The sequence below is a fragment of the Macaca nemestrina genome, chromosome 5 (assembly GCF_043159975.1).
Source record: "Macaca nemestrina isolate mMacNem1 chromosome 5, mMacNem.hap1, whole genome shotgun sequence".
In the NCBI taxonomy this organism is placed as follows: domain Eukaryota; kingdom Metazoa; phylum Chordata; class Mammalia; order Primates; family Cercopithecidae; genus Macaca; species Macaca nemestrina.
This window is the reverse complement of record NC_092129.1, coordinates 147,449,985-147,465,610: the sequence shown is the minus strand read 5'-3', so window position 1 is coordinate 147,465,610 and position 15,626 is coordinate 147,449,985. Positions and strand designations below refer to the sequence as shown.

The 15,626-nt window shown below is 47.4% G+C and overlaps 1 protein-coding gene and 1 non-coding gene across 7 annotated transcripts in view; one reads left to right on the top strand and one right to left on the bottom strand.

Moving 5' to 3' along the window:
* Nucleotides 1–490: 490 nt before the first annotated feature.
* LOC105474499 (peroxisome proliferator activated receptor delta) overlaps nucleotides 491–15,626 on the top strand; it is an 85,761-nt gene continuing 70,625 nt past the window's right edge. For 3 of the 6 annotated variants that reach the window (XM_071097163.1, XM_071097160.1, XM_071097162.1), the window contains exons 1-2: nucleotides 491–620; nucleotides 4,913–4,996. The gene's annotated coding sequence lies outside the window, so the exon portion shown is untranslated. Of the gene's footprint in view, nucleotides 621–4,912; nucleotides 4,997–6,749; nucleotides 6,840–15,626 lie in introns of all 6 variants that reach the window. The other 3 variants (XM_011729210.2, XM_011729206.3, XM_071097161.1) reach the window with 2 other exon arrangements.
* LOC112425324 (small nucleolar RNA SNORA16B/SNORA16A family) lies at nucleotides 9,006–9,140 on the bottom strand. Its single transcript, XR_003016387.1, has one exon. It is a non-coding gene; the product is annotated as a small nucleolar RNA SNORA16B/SNORA16A family (small nucleolar RNA).

Genomic DNA, 15,626 nt, shown 5'->3' with positions numbered 1-15,626 from the left:
CATATTACATAAGCACATGGGAAGAAAGGTTAAGAACTCCAAGACCGTAAATTTCCAGTTGTAGAAGCCTCTTGAAGGCGGAAAGTCCTTTTTTGAAAATTACAGGCGGTATGATCTCCTCCAGTGGACCTAGCACTGGGTTAAGAGTCTCTCCAACTGCAAGTTCCGTACCTTTTCTAGGACTAAGTTTCTTCACTGTAAGATGAGGAGGTTGCACTAGATGACCTCGAAATTCCCTTCCAGCTTTAAATTCCCTCTTGTGACACTTGCTGGACTTGCTCTACTGGCCCAGGCGCTCTCCCTTAGCTGCTATGTCCGCATCCCGCACCAGAGGGCGCCACAGGCTGGCCCTGGGCAGCGTGCGGTGGGCGGAGAGGCAGAATCAGGGGAGTCTCCAGAAGGCGTGATGATTGGTCGCCGCCAGGCGGAAGGGGGCGTGGAGAGGGAAGGGCCGAGCAGCGCGGTGACGTCGCGCTGGTGGGGGCGGGGCCGGGCCGCGGAGCGTGTGACGCTGTGGCCGCCGCGGACCTGGGGATTAATGGGAAAAGTTTTGGCAGGAGCGGGAGAATTCTGCGGAGCCTGTGGGACTGCGGCGGTGGCGCCGTAGGCAGCAGGGACAGGTCAGTCTGAGACGAGAGAAGCGGGCAGGCAAGTGGCGGAGGGAAGCGGCGGGCCTGGGCCGAGGCGGCCAGCGGGACTGGGGCGCAAGGCCCGGCGGCGGGGCGCGGGGTGCGAGGAGCTGCCAGGGTCCGCGGACAGCGTCGCGGCGGCTTCCTGATGCTCCGGCCCGCTCCGGTCAGCCGCCGTGCGTTGCCGTGTAGGCGCCCCGCCGCCCCTGCGCCCCCCGCCCTTGGACCCCCATAGCTGCGTGAGTGAGTCCGAAACACGGGCCTCCTTCCACCCGACTCTGTGCCCCTTCTTGGGCCTCGTGGCTCCGTCTCCTCCCACTTAGGAGAACCCTGTCTCAGGCCCGGGGGCCTCTCCCGCTCCCCTCCCCTGCCTCTGATCTCTTCCTTCACCCCTTTCTGGTGTCCCCGAATCCATTGCCGTATCTACCTAGGGTCTTTTCGGGGATCTTTTCCTCTGTCACCCTCGTTATCCTTGTCTCCTGCCTTCATCCTCCCATCCTTGTTCTCGCAGGCTTTACTGTCTTTCCCCATCCTTGTCCCCTTATCTGTGGCCTGATCCCTCCCAGTACTATAGGTCCTCATCCTCTTCCCCAGGGTGTTCCTAGGCTTTTTCCAGCTCCGGGCTTGCAGTCCCTCTCTCCCTAAGACTTTCACCTTGGCTCCCTAAGAGGCCCTGTTTTTGCTCCTCTTTCCAATTTCCTTCGTATCGGTTCCGTCCCCTACATTCCTGTCGTCCACCTCCTTTTCTCTCCCTGTTCCTTTCCCCTGCTTCAGGGAGAAGCGTTAGCTCCACACTCTACTTTCACTTGACCTGCAGTTGACAGAACCATGGGGTGGGGTGGAGGTGTTCAGACCTTGATCGAATTAGGAAGCTGATTGACTAAAGGAAATAACAGATTGTGTGGGAGAATTTACTTGGGTGTTGCATCAGAGATGATGTCCAATTTGTAGGCCATTCTTCTCATCTCAGCTTTAATACTTCCCCTTTATAGGGCTGTTGACTTCCAGGAACCCTTGGGGAGAGACGGCGCTGAGCTGGATGTGTGCCGCGGGTAGCCAGAGGCTTTGTCCAATTCTTTTCCCTTTCCAGGAACCAGGGTTTTGTGTCTTTCCACTCTGGATATATGGAATACACTTATACCATGATACCCCAGCCTTTGTGTGCCCTCGCTCCCACCCTCCACCCTGTGCTCCATCCCAGAGGGCTAAGAGAATTCTCCAGAAGCTGTGCCCCAGAAAATCCTTGTGGTCTTCAACCTTTTTTCTGTGTACTGGCTCCAGAACTTTTTTTTTCCCGTTCGAGTTTTGAAATAGATTGCTGGCCTGATAGCCCTGGGGCTGGCGGGCATCTGTCCTTTTATTATTGGTGGCTTGAAACAGCTGCTGATTTTCTCTCATATCTCTTTGACAATCTTTGGCTAACTGAATGTGCCTCTGATGTTGGTCACTGAACATGTTCTCTTGGAGTCTCTTCTCCCTCTTTTTTCTTTGTTCTTTTCTGAATCTAGGGAATCCAAATTCTCCCTCTTTTTCCCTGGGAGCTTAATTTCCTCTGTATCCAAGAGGAAGGGCAACCCCAAAGTTCTGTTCCCTTCGCACAGGCATAGTATGAGGTATCAGATTGATAACTACCTGGGCAGGTTGTGGGGCCGCAGTAGTTAGACCTTGTCAGGAACTTGAGCAGACACGTCTGCTTCCAGTCACATAGATTGTCTTTTCTGGGACTTGAGAGCCCACCACCTTACATGTGTGTCTGGATGTTTAACCTTACCAGACAGAAAATTCTCTTCATATCCTTCAGTTTGAGCTCCTTTATTTGGTGTTGGTTCTCTAAAGAAATATTCAAGAAATAACATATCCTTTGTTTCTACCCAGTCTGATCTTGCAGGATTCTGAAAGCATGACCCACTCTCATGTTTAGAGATGAAGGCTCATTGTTTCACCTGGCCCCAGGTTTCTAGGGCTCCTCTTTTCATAATTGTGCTGTCTTTGAGCCAGATTGGACACAGGAGTTGGCAACCTTTAGGAGCTGTGGTGGAGAGCCAAAGGAACCAGCTTGACCAGACTTTAAAGTTTTGTAATCCTCTTGTGCACTGTTTTCTGTGAAAGCAGTAAGATTGTGGATGGCCTGTCATTGAGCCAGTCCCCTCTCCACTGACCCCAAGACCCCCTTTGCAGCACTTGCAAGGATTTGGGCAGACTGGACCAGAGGGTTTCCATGTTCCTGTGAATAGCATCTCTCCAGGGTTTTAGTGAATCATTCTAAAGGGGTAGAGGTCAAGTGTTGGACAGATTTTTAGTCTAGTCTCTGGCTCTCAAGGACTCCTCCTTACTCTTTTGAGCAGTTTGTTACTCCTGGCCGCGCTTACCCCTTAGTAGTGCTCTCTGCTGTGGTGACAGGTGAGAGATTTGAGAACAGGTCAAGGCCAGTCCTTGTGGAGCAGCTTGGGCACCAGCAGCCCCAGCTGGATAGCTTCTTGCAGTTTGTCCACTCTCGTTTTCTGAGAAGGTAGTCATGATTGTCAGTTACCAAATTCCTTCCCATTCAGTGATTTTTGCAGAGTCTGGGTCTGGATTTTGTTTCCTTCTTTCTTTTGTGACACAAGGTTTTGTTCTGTTGCCCAGACTGGAGTGCAGTGGTGCTATCATAGTGCATTGTAACCTCGAACTCCTGGGCTCGGGAATCTTCCTGCCTCAGCCTCCAGAGTAGCGGGGACTATGGGTGTACGCCACCATACTCAGCTAATTAAAAAACAATTTTTTGGTAAAGACAGGCTCTCACAATGTCTCAAACTCCTGACCTCAAGCAGTCCTCCCCACCTTGGCCTCCCAGAGCACTGAGATTACACGGACTGCTCGTTCGGCTGCCTTTCTCTGCCTCTTCATCATGGCCTTCTTGTGTAATATACGCCTTAACCCATTCAGGAAGCCATTAGGCCTAGGCCTAGGAAGCCACTGGCCTAGGAAGCCATTAGGCCTCTGCTTTGGGCCTACAGCTCTCCTGACTGTTGTGCAAGATGTGTTCAGGGCCTGCGGATTCTGGCACATCCTGGAGTAGTGCAGCTCCTCTCTCTCAGGAGTTGGACCTGTCACTTTTTTTTTTTTTGAGACAGAGTCTCGCTCTGTCGCCCAGGCTGGAGTGTAGTGGCATGATCTCGGCTCACTGCAAGCTCTGCTTCCCGGGTTCACGCCATTCTCCTGCCTCAGCCTCCCGAGTAGCTGGGACTACAGGTGCACGCCACCACGCCCGGCTAGTTTTTTGTATTTTTTAGTAGAGACGGAGTTTCACTGTGTTAGCCAGGATGGTCTCGATCTCCTGACCTCGTGATCTGCCCACCTTGGCCTCCCAACATGCTGGGATTACAGGCGTGAGCCACCGCAACCACCCTGGATCTGTCAGTTTAAGGGCTTCAGCTGTATCCTGTCCCTGAGGCCCAGCTCCCTGAGTGCTCCCTGCAGGCTGGGAAGCTGAACAGTGGTGCCTTCCTCCAGTGCCTCTGAAGGGCCTGGAAATTGCAGGACCCAGCTCCACTGCTCAGCATTGCCCACGCTGGAAACGTTCTCTTCCTCCCTATCCAGGTCTCTGTGGGCTTTGTCCATTCTGCCAGGCCCTTGCTTAGCCCTGTGCCCGACGCCATTGTCTATGCCATGTTGTCCCAGATTACCTAGTAGCTGCTTCTTGAGATGGTTTGGTGTCCCTGAGCATTTTTCTCTGCCTTTGGAGCCAGGGGGAGGGGCTGCTTGCAACAGCTGGATTCCGGGATGTCAGAGGAGCCCTTGGAACTTACCTTGAGCCTGGCAGGGAGAACATGGCCCCTTGCATCAGGTTTCAGACATATGGTTCTTCTTCCTTGGCAGAAGGCTCCTAGCCTTCATAACTCAGCAGGCTGGTGATTGGGATGTGACTCCAGTTCATTCTCCAGGGGCTTTGGTGAAGGAATCAACTATGACTCAGGACATCTTCATTTATGAGCTGCTACCCATGGGGGGTATTGGGCACCAGCTCCTTTCTTACCTTGCCTGCTCCTTCTGCCCCGACCTGATAAAATCAGCAAAGCCAGTGTCTGCGTGCTTGGGAGCGAGCAGGCTCCTTCCAGGATTGGGGAAATATTTGCTGACTCAGGCTCAGAATCACATCTCAGGGTGGTGTGTAAGGGACAGACGAGGAACCAGATTACCTTGGGAGCACTCTTTGAGTTATGGTGGGTATAACTTATTAGAGTTGCTTTTAGGGCCCCTGGCATTTCTCAGCTAAAGCTGTTGGGGTTTTTTCTATCCTGCAGTGTTGTACAGTGTTTTGGGCATGCACATGATACTCACACAGTGGCTTCTGCTCACCAACAGATGAAGACAGATGCACCAATGAGGTAATCCCATTTTCTTTACTCAGGAGTCCCTGATCACCACTGACACAGGATCCAGATTTAAGATCTTGACCTTGAAGATGAAATAATTTCACTAGGGCTTATTCACAGATTCCAGGTTCCTGTCACAGCATCTGGTACCAGTTGCTTATGCGTAGTATAGACATTTATTAAGTAATTATTGAATGTCTGTGGTTTACATAGTTTTTTCAGGAGCATGGAGATTCCCACCTTTGGGCCCATTAAAAGATAAACTCCACAGGGCAGGGAGTTATTTTGCTGCCTGTTGTGTCTAGGATAGTGCCTGGCACAGAGGAGATAATAAATATTTGTTGAATGAATAAATGAATGGACTTTCATCTTTGCCCATATGGGTACCTAGGGTGCCAGACTACAAAGATGGTGTCCATCACTCTCTTATTTAGGGAGCAAATATATACATTTTTTTGTTTGTTTGTTCATTTTTTGAGATGAAGTCATGTTCTTGTCCCCCAGGCTGGAGTACAATGGCGCGATCTTGGCTCACTGCAACCTCCTTCTGGGTTCAAGCACTTCTCCTGCCTCACCCTCCCAAGTAGCTGGGACTACAGGTGCCTGCCACCATGCCCGGCTAATTTTTGTATTTTTAGTAGAGATGGGGTTTCACCATATTGGCCAGGCTGGTCTGGAACTCCTGACCTCAGGTGATCCGCCCACCTCAGCCTCCCAAAGTGCAGGGATTACAGGCGTAAGCCACCGCACTCGGCCTTTTTTTTTTTTTTTTTTTTTTTGAGATGGAGTTTTGCTCTTGTTGCCCAGGCTGGAGTGCAATGGCATGATCTTGGCTCACTGCAACCTCCGCCTCTCAGGTTCAAGCGATTCTCCTGCCTCAGCTTCCTGAGTAGCTGAGATTACCGACATGTACCACCATATCCGGCTAATTTTTGTATTTTTAGTAGAGATGGGGTTTCACCATGTTGGCCAGGCTGGTCTCAACTCCTGATGTTGGGTGATCCACCCGCCTCAGCCTCCCAGAGTGCTGGGATTACAGATGGGAGCCACTGCACCCAGCTGGGAACAAATATTTTTGAGTGCCAACTATGTGCCTGGCACTTGGAAAATGATAGTAGTAAAAAACAGATCCAGTCGCTGCCTCATGGGTCTGTGGTTTGCTGGTATATATGCGAGCTGACCATAACACACAGAATTGTTTCTTCCATCTCTGCAGGGGTAGGAGGTTCTCACCAAGAGTCTGAACAATGCTCTGGGTTTCCCATTGCTGTTTCTATGTTCTCAGGATGCCTGGCAGGTTTTATAAACTCTCAAAGTGGAGCTCCAGGGAATACAATGTTCATTGTCCTCTTTGGAAGGCTGGGTTGTGGGTCCCTGCTGGGGGCCGGGGAAACGTGGGCCTCCTGCCTGCTTTGTTTTAATCTCTGAAGTTCAGTGGTTCCAGTAGCTGTTTGTGGGCTTCACTTCCCCTTCTCTGCCTTTAACACCCTGCAGGTTTTCCTGTTGTCAGACAGGGTGGTGAGTCCCTGTGTCTCTCTGTCCGTAGGGGTCAGGTTGTTTGCAGATCTTTCAGGAAGGTCCTGGGTGGGGTGGCCCTCCTGCTTTCAAACCCATACCAAGTGCTTTCCTCTGAAGGGAATGTAAAGGAAGAAGAAGCAAGGAGTTTCAGAGGCTTCTGAGGTTCCCCAAGAGGGAAGAGGTCGAAGTACCCCTTGAGCAGGGAGAGCTACTGAGTTGAACTGATTTGCTTTGTCATTTGCTTTAGCAGCAGCTAGGCTCAGTGGCAGCAATTGTACATGCATTTCCAGGGGTCAGTTGTCCAGTTCATCCCTGAACCTTGAGCTCTCAGTCACAGGTAGGAGCTTTGCCTTGCCTTGCCTCCCGTCCCCTTCCCTCCCCTCCCCTGCCCTGCCCTCTTGATGGAGTATTGCTATATCACCTAGATCCAGGGGTGTGTCCAGTCCTTTGGCATCCCTGGGCCACATTGGAAGAATAATTATTATCTTGGGCTACACATAAAATACACTAACACTAACAATAGCTAATGAGCTAAAAATAAAAATGGCAAAAGAATCTCATGTTTTAAGAAAGTTTACGTTATTTGTGTTGGGCTGCATGCAGTCATGGGCTGTGGGTTGGATAAACTTGGCCTACCTAGGCAGGCCTCTCACCACAGCCTCCCGAGTAGCTGGGACTACAGGTACACACCACCGTGCCTGACTAGTTTTTTTTTTTTTTTCAATGGGTACATAGTAGTAGGTGTGTATATTTATGAGGGTACATGAGATGGTTTGTTTTTGTTTTTTTTTTTTTGAGACGGAGTCTCACTCTGTTGCCCAGGCTGGAGTGCAGTGGCCAGAGCTCAGCTCACTGCAAGCTCCGCCTCCCGCGTTTACACCATTCTCCTGCCTCAGCCTCCCGAGTAGCTGGGACTACAGGCGCCCGCCACCTCACCCAGCTAGTTTTTTGTATTTTTTAGTAGAGACGGAGTTTCACTGTGTTAGCCAGGATGGTCTCAATCTCCTGACCTCGTGACCCGCCCGTCTCGGCCTCCCAAAGTGCTGGGATTATAGGCTTGAGCCACCGCGCCCAGCCCTTTTTTTTTTTTTTTTTTTTTTAATTTTTGTTTTTGAGACACAGATTCACTCTGTCACCCAGGCTAGAATGCAGTGGCCTGATTTCAGCTCATTGTGACCTTCGCCTCCTGGGTTCAAGCCATTCTTGTGCCTTAACCTCCTGAATAGCTGGGATTACAGATATATGCCACCATGCCCAGCTAATTTTTGTATTATTGGTAGAGATGGGGTTTCACCATGTTGGCCAGGCTGGTCTTGAACTCCTGACCTCAGGTGAGCCACCTGCCTTGACCTCCCAAAGTCCTGGGATTACAGGCGTGAGCCACTGCGCCTGGCCCATTAGATGTTTTGATATAGGCGCGCAATGTGAAATAAGCACATCCGGAAGAATGGTGTATCCATCCCCTCAAGCATTTATCTATTGAGTTGCAAACAATTCAATTACACTCATTAAGTTATTTAAAAATGTATAGTTATTATTGACTATAGTCACCCTGCTGTGCTATCAAATTGTAGGTGTTACTCATTCTTTCTGTATTTGTTTTGTACCCATTAACCATCTGCACCTACTCCTGCAGCTCCTCACTACTTCCCAGCCTCTGGTAACCATCCTTCTACTCTCTGTGTCCGTGAGTTCTATTGTTTTGATTTTTAGATCCCACAAATAAGAACATGCAATATTGGTTTTTCTGTTCCTGCCTTATTTCATTTAGCATAATGACCTTCAGTTTCATCTATGTTGTTGCAGATGACTGGATCTCATCCTTTTTTATAGCTGATAGTACTCCATTGTGTATATGTACTACATACTCATTTGTTGATAGACACTTAGGTCACTTCCAAGTCTTAGCTATTGTAAACAGTGCTGTAGCAAACAGGAGTGCAGATCTCTTCAGTATACCAATTTCCTTTCTTCTGGGTATATACCCAGCAGTGGGATTGCTGGATCATATGGTGGCTCGCGGTTTTTTGAGGAACCTTCAAACTGTTCTCCATAGTGGTTGTACTAATTTACATTCCCACCAACAGTGTATAAGGATTCCCTTTTCTCTACATTCTCACTAGAATGTGTTATTGCCTGTCTTTTGGATATAAGCCATTTCAAATGTATTTATTTAGAGATGGCATCTGGCTCTGTCACCCAGGCCTGAGTGCGGTGGCATGATCTTGGCTCACTGCAATCTCTGCCTCCTGGGTTCAGGTGATTCTCGTGCCCCAGCCACCCAAGGAGCTGGGATTTATAGGCATGCACCACCACACCTTGCTAATTGTATTTTTAGTAGAGATGGCGTTTCACCATGTTGGCTAGACTGGTCTCGAACTCCTGACCTCAGGTGATCTCCCTGCCTCAGCTTCCCAAAGTGCTAGGATTACAAGCATAAGCCACTGCAGCACGCCTGGCCTGTTTTTTTTTTTTTTTTTTTGGTTTTTTAATTTTACAATGGAACTGTATCTTCCCAAAATGTTGCAGATGAGTTACAAGAAACAGAATGACAACTATCAAGGAAAACTGTCACTCTGGGCTCCTCTTTGACCACAGCAGCTATGTAGAAACCACTGCAGCTTTGACAAGGGCCACTGATATATGCTGTTTTAACTGGGGTGAGATGACATCTCATTGTAGTTTTGTTTTGTTTTGTTTTGTTTTGAGATAGAGTCTTGCTCTGTCGCCCAGGCTGGAGTATAGTGGCGCCATCTTGGCTCACTGCAACCTCTGCCTCCCAGATTCAAGCAATTCTCCTGCCTCACTCAGCCTCCCAAGTAGCTGGGACTTTAGGTGCCTGCCACCACGCCCGATTAATTTTTGCATTTTTAGTAGAGACAGGGTTTTCCCATGTTGGCCAGGCTGTTCTCAAACTCCCGACCTCAGGTGATCCACCCACCTCAGCCTCCCAAAGTTCTGGGGTTACAGATGTGAGCCACCGTGCCCGGCCTCATTGTAGATTTGATTTCCATTTCTCTGATGATGAGTGATACTGAGCACCTTTACATATGCCTGCTTGCCATTTGTATGTCTTTCTTTTTTTTTTTTTTTTTTGAGAGGGAATCTTGCTCTTGTCGCCCAGGCTGGAGTGCAATGGCACAATCTCGGCTCACTGAAACCTCTGCCTCCCAGGTTCAAGTGATTCTCCTGCCTCAGCCTCCTGAGTAGCTTGGATTACAGGCGCCCGCCACCATGCCCAGCTAATTTTTGTATTTTTAGTAGAGACGGGGTTTTGCCATGTTGGCCAGGCTGGTCTCGAACTCCTGACCTCAAGTGATCCGCCTACCTTGGGCTCCCAAAGTGTTGGGATCACAGACATGAGCCACCACACCCAGCCTGTATGTCTTCTTTTGAAAAATGTCTGTTAAAATCTTTTGCCCATCCTTTTATCAAATTATTAGTTTTTTTCCTATAGAGTTGTTTGAGCTCCTTATATATTCTTGTTATTCACCCCTTGTCAAATGGGTAGTTTGCAAATATTTTCTCTCATCCTGAGGGTTGTCTCTTCACTTTGTTGATTGTTTCCTCTGCTGTGCAGAAGCTGTTTAATATGATGTGATCCCATTTGACCATTTTTGCTTTGGTTGCCTGTGCTTGCGGGGTATTGCTCAATAAATTTTTGCCCAGACCAGTGTCCTGGAGATTTTCTCGTATGTTTTCTTGTAGTAGTTTCATGGTTTAAAGTCTTAGATTTAAGTCTTTAATTTATTTTGATTTGGTTTTTGTATATGGCAAGAGATAGGGGTCTAGTTTCATTCTTCTCCGTGTGAATATCCAGTTTTCCGAGCACCATTTATTGAAGAGACTGTCTTTTCCTCAGTGTATGTTCTTGGCACCTTTGTCAAAAGTGAGTTCACTGTAGGTGTGTGGATTTGTTTCTGAGTTCTCTATTCTGTTCCATTGGTCTATGCATCATTTTTTTTTTTTTTTTTTCTGAGATGGAGTCTCTTGCTCTGTTGCCCAGGCTGGAGTGCAATGGCACGATCAATGTTGGCTCACTTCAACCTCTGCCTCCCGGGTTCAAGCAATTCTCCTGCCTCAGCCTCCCAAGTAGCTGGGATTACAGGCATGTGTCACCACGCCTGGCTAATTTTTTGTGTTTTTAGTAGAGGTGGGGTTTCACCATGGTAGTCAGGCTGGTCTCAACCTCAGGATCACCTGACTTCAGGTGATCCGCCCACCTCGGTCTCCCAAAGGGCTGGGATTACAGGCATGAACCACCATGCCTAGACAAAAGATGGCTTATTTTGAACTCAACTTTAGAATATTATAAAACAGTATTCTCAAACTTTTTGGCCTCAATATCCCTTTAGATTCTTTTTTTTTTTTTTTTTGAGACGGAGTCTCACTCTGTCACCCAGGCTGGAGTGCAGTGGCACAATCTCGGCTCCCTGCAAGCCCCGCCTCCCGGGTTCACGCCATTCTCCTGCGTCAGCCTCCTGAGTAGCTGGCACTACAGGTGCCCACCACCACGCCTAGCTAATTTTTTTGTATTTTTAGTAGAGACAGGGTTTCACCATGTTAGCCAGGATGGTCTTAATCTCCTGACCTCGTGATCTGCCCACCTGGGCCTCCTAAAGTGCTGGGATTACAGGCGTGAGCCACCATGCCTGGCCCCTTTAGATTCTTAAAAATTATTGAAGACCCCAAGGGCTTATGTTTACCATGTTTGAAGTTGTAATAGGCCGGGCGCGGTGGCTCACACCTGTAATCCCAGCACTTTGAGAGGCCGAGGCTGGTGAATCACTTGAGTCCAGGAGTTCAAGATCAGCCTGGGCAACATGGTGAGACCTGTCTGTACAAAAAATACACAGATTTGCTGGATGTGGTGGCATGTACCTGTAATCCCAGCTACTCAGGAGACTGAAGTGGAAAGATTGCTGGAGCCTGGGAGGGGGAGGTTGCAGTGAGCCAAGATTGCACTCCTGCACTTAGCCTGGGTGACAGAGCAAGACCCTGTCTTAAAAAAAAAAAAAAAAAAAAAAGGAAGAAATTAAAACAGGAATTTTTAGAAGTTACTAATTTAAAAAATCATTTAATAAATGCACTACATGCAATCATAAATGACTTTTTAATTAAAATAACTTTTTCAAAACAAAGCAATTATTGAAGGGAGTGATGTTGTTTTACATTTTTGCCAGTCTTTTTTTTGTGCCTGATTTAATAAAAGACAGCTGAATTCTTACTTCTGCTTCTATATTCAGTCTCTTGTGGTATGTTGTTTTGTTTGAAAGACACGATGAAAAATCTGGCCTTACACAGATACGTGATTGAGAAAGGGAGGAGTATTTCAATAGCCTTTGCAGATCGTGTGGGTATTCTTTTATTCTTCTCTGATACTATACTAAACTCAACAAATAGTAGTTTCTTAAAGGTTAGTTGCAACATGGAGTTTGAAACCTTACCAACAGACTTTTCATACTTCGTGCTGTTAAAATCCGTTGGTCTATCTTGCACTTTGCATGATCTTTTTCTTTGAATTGGTCATCGGGAAATATTGTTTCACTATATAGATTTTCCAAATGTTGACACATTTTATTTTACAATATCAAAAAATCATATTCGTTAATATTACCACTGACCTCATTTTTAAAAAGTCTTTGAGTATTGGGAAGCTGTCAGGCTCACAGCGGTCAGTACATGTTTTCCAAATTTGAATTTTCTCTTGAAAGCTTGATTTTTATCATTGGTAACATACTGTTAGTTCCTTTGTTTGATTTTATTTGAGATAAGATCTCCCTCAGTCACCCAGACTGGAGTGCAGTGGTGCAGTCATAGCTCACTTGCAGCTTCCAACTTCTGGGCTCAAGCAATCCTCCTGCCTCAGCCTCCAGAGTAGCTAGGACTACAGATATGTGCTACCACGCCCAGCTCATTTTAAAATTTTTTGTAAAGATGGTGTCTTGTGATCTCGCTACATTGACTAGGCTGGTCTTGAATTCCTGGCCTCAAGTGATCCGTCTGCCTCAGCCTCCCAAACTGCTGAGATTATAGGCATGAGCCGCCACACCTAGCCTTTTTTTTTTTTTTTTTTTTTTTTTTGAGACTGGATCTCACTCTTGCCCAGGCTGGAGTGCAGTGGCACAATCTTGGCTCACTGTATTTGGCCTTGACTTTCAGGCTCAAGTGATCCTTTCACCTCAGTCTCCCAAGTAACTAAGACTACGTGTATGCACCATCATGCCCACCTCATTTTTTAACTTTTTGTAGAGATCAGGTCTCCCTATGTTGTCCAGGCTGGTCTCAAACTCCTGAGCTCAAGCCATTCATTCCTGCCTTGGCCTCCCAAAGTGCTGGGATTAAAGGCATGAGCCACTGTGCCCAGCCAGTTCTTTTTCTTCTTCTTTTTTTTTTTTTTTTTTTTGAGATGAAGTCTCACTCTGTTGTCCAGACCAGAGTGCAGTGGTGTGATCTCGGCTCACTGCAACCTCTGCCTCAGAGGTTTTGAAGCAAGGAGTGATGGTGTTAATACTACAAAAAGGTAGATTAGGAATGGAGATAGAGTGGATAGGTAGAGGACTGCAGTAGTCTAAGTGTAAGGAAATTCTTCCTCACATTAAATCTGAGTTCCTCTGGTTGCCATTTAAGTGCATTGATTTTGATATTTCAGCCACACAGATTAAACACCCAGAGCCAGGGTGGAGTAACCCATCCCTACCCCATATCCATTTAGGGCTGTTGATGCACAGGAGAGATTAAAAGAGTTCACAAACTTTAGAAGGCAACTAAATTTAGGTTTTATTGTCAAAGCACATAAAAAGTTAAGCATAAATTATTCAAAAATAAAAAGCAAGAAAGGTGAAACTTCATTTAACACCACTAACCATGTTTCAAATACACTTCAGTTTCAGTATTATAGAAGCAAGGTGTAGAGCAAGAAGGAACAGGGAGGACAGATTAGAGAATGGTAGGAAGAGGGACAAAGGTAGGGGAAGAGAGGAGTCAGGAGGGGCACACAGCAGAATGAATTTGAGGGAGGAGGTCAGATTGGAGCAACTACTTGAAGCTGAGAGAAGGCTCTGTATGGGGCTAACATGTTAGCAAAGAGCTGGTGCCTTCTGTGTTTCCCTGGGGCACCGGCTTCTGGGTTTTAGCACCTGGTATCCTCACCCTTTTTTAAATACAGTCCCCAACTTATGATGGGGCTATACTAAAAGGTATCTTTTCAGTGATGTAAAAGCGATACACATTCAGCAGAAGCCCCATCCTTTAGAACTCATACAACCATTCTTTTTTTTTTTTTTTTTTTTGAGACGTCGTCTCACTCTTGCCCGGGGTTGCAGTGCAGTGGTGCGATCTCAGCTCTCAGCAACCTCTGCTTCCCGGGTTCAAGCGATTCTCCTGCCTCAGCCTCCTGAGTAGCCGGGACTACAGGCGACTGCCACCAGGCCTGGCTAATTTTTGTATTTTAGTAGAGATAGGATTTCACCATGTTGGCCAGGCTGGTTTCTAACTCCTGACCAGGTGATCTGGCCACCTCGGCTTCCCACAGTGCTGATTACAGGCGTGAGCCACCATGCCCCGGCTCTCATATGACCATTCTGTTTTTTCACTTTCAGTACAGTATTCAATTACATGAGATTTTCAAAATTATAAGATAAGCTCAGTGTTAGATGATGTTGCCTGTAGGCTAATGGAAATGTTCTGGCACATTTGCAGTAGGCTAGGCTAAGCTATGGTGTTCGGTAGGTTATGTATATTATGTGCGTTTTTGACTTGTGACATTTTCGACATATGATGGGTTTGCCCTTATCGTAAGTTGAGGAACATTTGTAGCCCTTTCATTGTCTGTGAAGAGGCCTGAGTGGGTTTTGTGCTGGAGATCTAGGTATGACTCAGCTCCAGTGTTGACTGGCCTTCTAACCATGGGCTTGTGACTGAATGTCCTGAGCCTTCATTTTCTTCCTTGTGAGAATTAAAATGAACCTCAGGAAATGGTGGTTTGTCCCCTTTCTGTCAAGCTGGGTTCTGAGGGGGTGAGCCCAGGTAGAAGTGACTTCTGAACCAGCCCATATTTACAGGCTCGGGCATAGGAAGCCCAGCCTCAGCCTGGGAGCCTCGTCTTCCATTAAACAGCTCCTGGCGTTTAGGGGAGTGCGTCGCAGCACCGCTTTTTTTCATTTAAGTCCTGTCTTCCAGCCAGGCGCAGTGAATCACTTGAGGCCAGGAGTTTGAGACCAGCCTGGCCATCGTGGGGAAACCCCATCTATACTAAAAATACAAAAATTATCTGGGTGCGGTGGCGCATACCTGTAGTCCCAGCACACCAGAGTTCAAGACCAGCCTGGGCAACAATGGCGAAACCCCGTCTCTACAAAAAATACAAAAATTATCCAGGCGTGGTGGTACATGCCTGTAGTCCCTGCTCCTTGGGGAGCTGAGGCAGGAGAATCACTCAAGCCGAGGAGGTTGAGGCTGCAGTGAGCCATGTTTGCGCCACTCTACTCCAGCCTGGGTGACAGAGTAAGACCCTGTCTCAAAAAAAAAAAAAAAAAAGAAAAAAGCCCTATCTTTCTTTTTTTCTTATATGATTTTTTTAAAATCAGAATCACAATGGATTCAGAGAGACTCCCCCCAGAAATTATTTTACTCCTGACTTCTACCCAGCCTCATCGTCACCTCAGCAGCTCTCCTGAGAACGTTACTAAGTTCTCCACAGCTGATGGCAGCTCAGCTTGGAAAGAGTTCTTTCTCTTCTAGGACAATGCTGAAGGGAGGTTCCCAAGTGGTGTGGGAAAACTGCTTCATGCTTAAGTTCACTTCCATATCATGATACTAAAAGGTATCTCACAGCTGATTTTCATTGCTTTCATTTGTGATCTGCTAGGACCACTTGATCCTTATCACTGCTTTTGGCACACCCCTCGTCCAAGAATTGTGATCGCAGAGACAGAGTTCCTTGCCACCAGTCCGGTGGAAGTACAAGCCAACTTTGCTCTCCAACTGGCAGCAGTAGCTGAGCAGGCCACCCTGCATTCTCTCCTCACAATCATGCTGTTCTCAAGTTTGTCAGAACCCAGAGCTCTACTCATTACCCCCTTTTCCAAACAAGCAAGCAAAGCATGCTCTTCCTTTGTTTCCC